We start from the raw sequence: 7587 nt of genomic DNA on the forward strand, positions 1-7587 counted from the left end.
AATCTAAGCAAGGATAGAAAAAATGGAATACTAAAAGTGACTCATATTTTGAACCCTGCACTTTGTTTTTGAATTACCTGGATTGATATTTAGAGAGAGAGAAAAAATACATTTATTAGACACATTTGTTGAAAAATTTGGCTTAACGAACTCTTACGTATGTTTATTGAATGCCTTGTGTAAATAGTTGCAATATAATGTATCTTTACATTGTTTATTTTTTTTTTTGATTCGTTGGAATTAACAAACCAGTTGTGTGCGTTTATGTATGTTATTTTAGTCAAATCAAATATATCAGGGGCTCCTAGAGATGAATAACATTAACATTGAACATTAAGAATTTAATGAGATGTTTCAATAAGAAATTTGACAAATAAGAGGAGACCATTCAGTCCATCAAGGCCCTGTGTTTAGCTAATAGCTGTCCCAATATCTCATCCATAAACTTCTTAAAAGTTGTCAAGGTTTCAGCTTCAAAAACATTTAAAGATTTAAAATAGAAAGTAGTTTGGATCAGGGCTGTCTTAACGTTTGAGCACAATGGGCACTGGCCGGGGGCCCCAGGAGCACAGGGTCCCATGCTTTTTCTGATGCCAATCTATGTTTCTGTTTTGCTATCAAAATTGTGGCCCCATCACACTACTTTGCCCGGGAGTCTATGATGCTATTAAGACTTTGGATATGTTCTAAAGTGCAAGAAGTGATCTGCAACATTCAGAAACCATTTAAATAGACAAAAAGTGATTTTAGAAATGTGTAAAGTGATACTTTTAAGATTGCTTAAATCAGTTCACAATATCTCTGAATCATTTTAAGATATCTTGAAATCCGTTAATAATATATTACATGATGGTTGTAGTGTTGTAGATTTTAAATTTTATATTTTGTTTTATTTTTTGACCAAACAAACAAAGATGAACTTAATTTTACAAGAAAGTAGTTAACATCAGATCATCTTGTCTTCCTGAATTGTCCCTCACTTTTAAAACATCTGTGCAAACAAAGTAGAAGACCAGGATGACACCTCAGGCTGTATTGATTACTTTATAACCTGTGAGCAGATGGGTGCCCCTGAGATTAGGAATTGCCAAATTGGTTTACAGCTTGGGAAATGAAGAAATGCCAGAAATAAATAAAAATATTTAAACAAAGTCATTTATCATATTGATAGTCAGCCAATCAAATGTGTGTAATATCACATGTTCTGGAATCCCACGTGGAATTTTAAAATGAATATACCTTGCCTGTGGGACAAATGAGAGAGTGACGTCAGAAGAAGAAACAGCGACGAAGAGAGAGCGACATCAGGAGAGGGTGACAGCAACATCAAGCAAGGGCAAGAGACGTGCGACCATTTTCATCTCATCATCAGGTAAAACATCTCGTGAACAATTTTGATTGCTGGGTCAAAATCCACCTAAGGACATTTATCTTTGGCACTTTTTTAAAGACTTTATATATCCAGACTTTGCTATCTAGGTTTTATTTTATGTTTTCCTCTGCTGGTATTATTGTTCTTTAATAAATATCAAATTGCTTTTAACTTTCTACACTATCTAAGTAAATATTTAGAGCACCTGGAGCAGTAAAGAAGTGCCATATGATCCAAACTGTGAAGTTTATCAGCTGAGGACGAAGAGCTCTGTCCAATTGTGAACAGTGCATTAAAGTAAGACATCAATGGTTGATAAATGGCCTATAGCTAAGGATGTTGATCCATTGTATGCTTATTTATATTCTTGGAAACCAAAGTAATATATAGGTCTGAGATGAATCTGACATCTTGGAGTACTAGGGAATGATGGACTGTGCCTGTGTTATTCATACTGCACTTGTGTGGGTTAAAGCTCCAGAGAATAACGTGCTGTGTATACGTCATTCATACGATACTTTTGTGGTTAGGGTCTGTGTGGATGTGTATATCTACAGTATGTGTGTGTTAATCTTAAGGTGCGAGAGTAGACCAACCTGATAACAAACCTGGTGAGTACACTTATCCCTAGTAAGTAAATAAGTAAAGCGTAAGTAGAAGGGAATACCACGATAATACAATGGTGTACAGTATATAAAGACATCTTTGAATCATATAGTGATATTTGTAATTTATATTGTGGCCTCCTGTGGAAACAGGAAGCTCAATTCATGCGCCCCGGCAGTGATTAAGAGACCTGCCTCCCTTTTACGCATTTCAAAGATGTCCTCATGGCTGCAGTGCTATTAGGAGCCTCTAGAGGCCAGACTAATGGAGCAGACCAGTCCCACAGTACATATTGTCTAATATTGACTTATAAAGATGCAGGTTTAGATTTTCCCCTTTTATCCAATATTAAACTTCCACCATTCTGAATTTGCAGGTTCCCTTTCGCACAGGTAAAAGGAAGCTCTACAAGCGCTGATACCAGTTAGGATGGGCACCAAGTTTGGACATTTCTCTAACTGACAAAATTTGATATCAGAGCTCCTTCACCCCTTCATTGCATACTGTTGGGGAAAGATCAACGATGCCTGGAACATCCTACATTTGGGTTTGAAACTATACAAGTGAGTGATGGTTTACCAGAGTTCATAAATAGCCATCAAAGCATATAGAGATACTGCCAGAAATTTAACATACATGTAGCTACCTCAAATAAAAAATGTCATTTACTTTGATAATAAGAAATATCACATCAATCTAAATAATAACTATTGGTTATTTGCATACTTTCTGTCTCTGCACATATGTAATTGCATTTAATACTTGTTTATATTCCTTGCTTTGTACCCCAATAAATACAAGTTATCGCCAATATACTAACAACCCAATTGTGCTTCACTCAATCAGAATATGGAACCAATGTAGGAAGTATTTTAAGATAAAGAAACTTTTATCTATGGCACCTCTGCACGAGAACCACCTTTTTCCACCCTCTCAAACATATGCCTGGAAAACATTCGGGATTGAATCACTTAGAGATCTGTACATAGACAACGACTTTGCATCCTACGAACAATTACACTCCAAATTTAACTTTCCAGCAACACATTTCTTTCACTACCTTCAAATCTGAAACTTTGTTAAACAGTACCTGCCCAATTTTCCTCACCTCCCACCTACCTCTATGCCAGAAAAAATATTGCTCAGTCTCGAGGACTCAGACAGCATTTCCATAATATATAAAACTATTTTACAGTCCCTCCCTTTCAAAGATCTAAGAGAACAATGGGAAAAGGATTTGAACTCAACATTTCAGAAAAGGAGTGGAAAGTAGCAATGTGCAGAATTCACTTGAGCTCCATATGCGCAAAGCATAGAATTATTCAACTTAAAATGATATATTGAGCGCATCTCTCTCATTTAAAACTGTCCAAAATGTTTCCAGGACAAGATCCAACCTGTGAACATTGCAATCGAGCTCCGCTCTCACTGGTCTCATGTTTTGGTGTGCGCCAAATTAACATCATTCTGGACCAAAACCTTTAAATTCCTTTTAGACAGCCTGGGTGTCACAATCCCTCCTAATCCACTAACAGCTGTGTTTGGTGTACTTCTAGATGGGCTTAAAGTGGAGAACGACAAACAAACTGTAATTGCCTTTACTACACTACTGGCACATAGGATTCTTCCAGTTGAGCAAGATAAGTCTAACTCTATTATGTTAAGTCAGTGGGTACCTGATGTTTTATACTGTTTGAAACTGGGAAAAAGTCAAATTCTCACTTAGAGGATCTGTACAAAACTTTTTAAACCTGGCAGGATCTAATCAATAATATTTTAGAATAAGCATTTAAATTGAGGAATCAGGTTCTCTCCCCTCTTTTACTCCATTTATCTCTATTCAGTTATTATTTTATCTATTCATTTGTCTTTACTAGCTTTAAGTTTTACTCTGCTGGCCTTGCTCTCTTTCTCAGGGGTGGGGGTTGATTTGTTTTTTTTTTCTTTTTGTAAAACCTGAGTTATGTGTATGGAATATTATTTGATTTTAATAAATTCAATAAAATAAAAAAGTAATTGCATTTAATACTTGTTTTAATTTTTAACTTTTGTCTATTAATCTATAAACAGTATTTTTCAAATATATACATAATTGTTTTTGTATTTTACAACAAAAGAGTGTCCAGTCTTGCTGTAATTCAGCATGCTTTCTTAGTAAAAAATGATTTTTTCGGGTAAAAGCACTTTTTTGTTCAGCTTTGGTGGTTTTCAATAGAATGAAAATTATGCGGATGGCCTGCCAGCTTTTTGGCTTTCTAGAGTATGTTAAATACATCTGCCTTTAGTAAGATTTATCTGAAAGTATTACTGCATAATATGTGGCAAGAAAGAATGAGGATGTTTTCAAAAATGCTCCCATTCTGTTTGCAGATGATCTCCTTGGCTTGGCCCACATACTTTGACTACATAAAAAACAGCATCTGACATGGCTGTGGATCCTGGGGCTTCTACCTGGACTTTCTTTTGACTGCTCACTGAATTGCATCATTTAGAAAAAAAATACAAGAATGCAACAAAGAAAAAAAATCAATTAGCTACAATAAAACTAAAAAGCTGTAAGTTACTTTGACAGGGGGGTACAGCATAATATCACTATCTATCTATCTATCTATCTATCTATCTATCTATCTATCTATCTATCTATCTATCTATCTATCCATCTACAAGATGAAGCAATACTGTAGTTGTGTTAGTTTTGTCACGCGGGCAGAGTACAGTACAGCAGAATTCTTATTGTCATATCTGACCAAAATGCGGCACATTGCCACTCTGTGTAGCCTATTGGTAGCATGAAAATGTAATTTGTGTTTGTTATGATTTAATTTTATTGCTACGCAGCTCTGGACATTTTCTTTTTGGTGCAGCTTTATACAGAGAGATTCTAAAAAGTGGGCCTCAAGTTATGATGTGTTATTCACGTAATAATCAAGCGACAGAAATTAAATTAATACAGTGCATACCTTGAGAGATGTGTAAACGATCTAATCACATTCAGCTTTTTCTTGAAACACAGATTGACACACCGCTCCGTATTGGCCAAGGTATCCGCAAGCATTGTTTGGGTGATTGCAACAATTTCCTGGAGTTGTTCCAGTGTTCGAGGCTTGTTCTTGTACACTTTCCCTTTCAGCACTCCCCAAAGGAAGAAATCCGGAGGTGACAGGTCCAGGGAACGAGGTGGCTGTAGTCCCATTGAAGTGACCCAATTGCCAAAAAACAATTCAATTTGTGCCATGCTGCGAGCTGATGTGTGACAGGTGGACCCATCTTGCTGGAAATAACCTTCACGGATCTCACGGTCATAAAGTTCATTGACAAAGTCAAAGCGAGCGCCATGCCTCACGCGTTTGTAAATTTATCCAGGAATACTGTGATCCTTATATCATTTGGATTGCTTCATCAGTAATACATCATAACTCAGGGCTCTGCCCATTAGAATCACCCTGTATAACCTTACTTTAAATACTGCCCTGCATTTGGATTTGGGATTTCCTTTTGCTTTGCGATATTTGTGTTTATTCATTTTATTATGAGATAGCGTTTTATGCTTACAACAAATGGTGTTAACTTTTGACAGTCAATGCCGTCTTTGAAAGGAAGAATTCAGAGGTCTGAAGGAAGGATGCACATTTGACACTTAATACAGTGGAACCTCGGTTCACGAACATCTCGGTACACATACAAATCGGTTTACGACCAAAAAGTTCGCCAAACTTTTGCCTCGGTTCACGATCACACACTCGGTATACGAACAAGCCAGTTTCCCTTTCGGTTTGTACGTGTTCAGTCTCTCCTTGTGCATTTCCTGTGCAGTGAGCAAGAGAGCGAGCGAGAGAACACACACACAGGCACGAGAGAGAGAGAGCGCTACACACACACGAGAGAGACAGACGCACACACAGGCAGCGCGAGAGAGAGAGCTGGACGCATAAGGTAGGAAGGCAGTTAAAGAATGCACCGGGCTTGATTTTGTTTTCACTTCTGTTTACAGCAATCGGTTCGTAGCGTGCATTGTTGCGATGTTACTTTTCTTGGTGGTTTATTAAATTATGGATATTTTCAAATGTTCATTTTTTTCCCTGTGCTTAAAACTCATTAAAAAAAAAAGTGTTTTTAGCCAGCGGTTGGTAGCGCTATAGCGTGGACTATTGCAGTGTTAGTTTTCTCTGTTGTTCAAGGTTTTCTCAGGGTTATTCAATGTTTTTACATTTAGTTTATTATTACGCTGTGCATTCTATGGTTTACTTAACTATATTTGTGCTTAAAAACTTAAAAAAAATATACTATTTATTTACATACAGTTCGTATGATCTGGAACGGATTAATTGTATTTACATACAATCCTATGGGGGAAATTGCTTCAGTTCACAACTAAATCGGTTTACAGCCAGGGTTTTGGAACAAATTATGGTCGTGAACCGAGGTTCCACTGTATTTGCTGTCAGGAAACAGCAAGTTGCTTGAACATACACGTGAGGATTTTTCTGCACTCTGTACATATGTCAATAACATTTAAACTGAAATTTGAATTACTAGCATCTATACAGCTGTCCATTTTCTAAACCCACTTTATCCAAGGTAGAGTCCTTTTGGGCATAAGGCAAGAGCCAATCTTGTACCATGTGCCATTCTATTGCAGGGCATGCTTAGTCATAATAGGCCTAACAAGTTTGTCTGTGGGACGAAGGAGGAAAACCGATGGTGAGAAGGTGCAAGCAGGGACAAGTCAGGGACCACTACTATAGACATAGGCATTTGGTGTGGCGTAGTGGTGCAAATCCTGAGGTTGTGGGTTCAAATCCCATGAGTGAAACTGTGTGACCTTGAGCTAATCACCTGACTTGCCTGTGCTCCAACTGGAAAACCAAAAGAAATGGAACCAATTGAGTCATAAATGTAAGTCTCCTTGGATAAAGGCATCAGCCAAATAAGTAAATCTAAAGGAGTCAAAACTTGAAATAAAACTATTAAGAAATCCCATACCAGATGGTAATGATTGTCATTTCTATTAGAGCGTCAAGGATCTGCAGCCACCCCTTTGAGCTTTTGCAGGAATGAATTCTAAGCTTAGTGGCACCGTCATTTTTAAAAAATTCCACTAGAGAATCTCATGAACAACAATCTCATGAAACACTATTCAGAGAACTTTGTACAGTGTTAGACTTTTATTAGAAAACACGCTCAATAGAAAGAAAGAGAGAGGTCACATCCTACGAAACAAGACTTTCTGCCAAGAGATTTAACCACACCTGGGGCCAGAAATAAAAGACAAAGAGTAGATGCCAAAGTAGAACATCGTAAAGAGTTCAAAAACGTTGGTGCAGTACACATGTAGAGCAGGTTAGAGATAATGAAAGTACTAAAATTTGAATGTCTCAAAAAAATGATAGTAAAGATCACATTAGCGCAAACAAACAGAAATTATTACTTGGTGAAATAACGGAGCAATGAAAAGAGATTGAATATATTGTTCGGAATTAAACTTTAATTTGGAGACTTATAGATCGTCTAATTCGAGTTGCCATCAGGGAAAAGTTGTGTTTCTTCCCAATGAAGAGCTGTATCGTGAGAAATAAAAGATTTGTTGTTTGGTGAAAGTGAAATCCACA

The sequence above is a fragment of the Erpetoichthys calabaricus genome, chromosome 10 (genome assembly GCF_900747795.2).
Source record: "Erpetoichthys calabaricus chromosome 10, fErpCal1.3, whole genome shotgun sequence".
In the NCBI taxonomy this organism is placed as follows: Eukaryota; Metazoa; Chordata; class Cladistia; order Polypteriformes; family Polypteridae; genus Erpetoichthys; species Erpetoichthys calabaricus.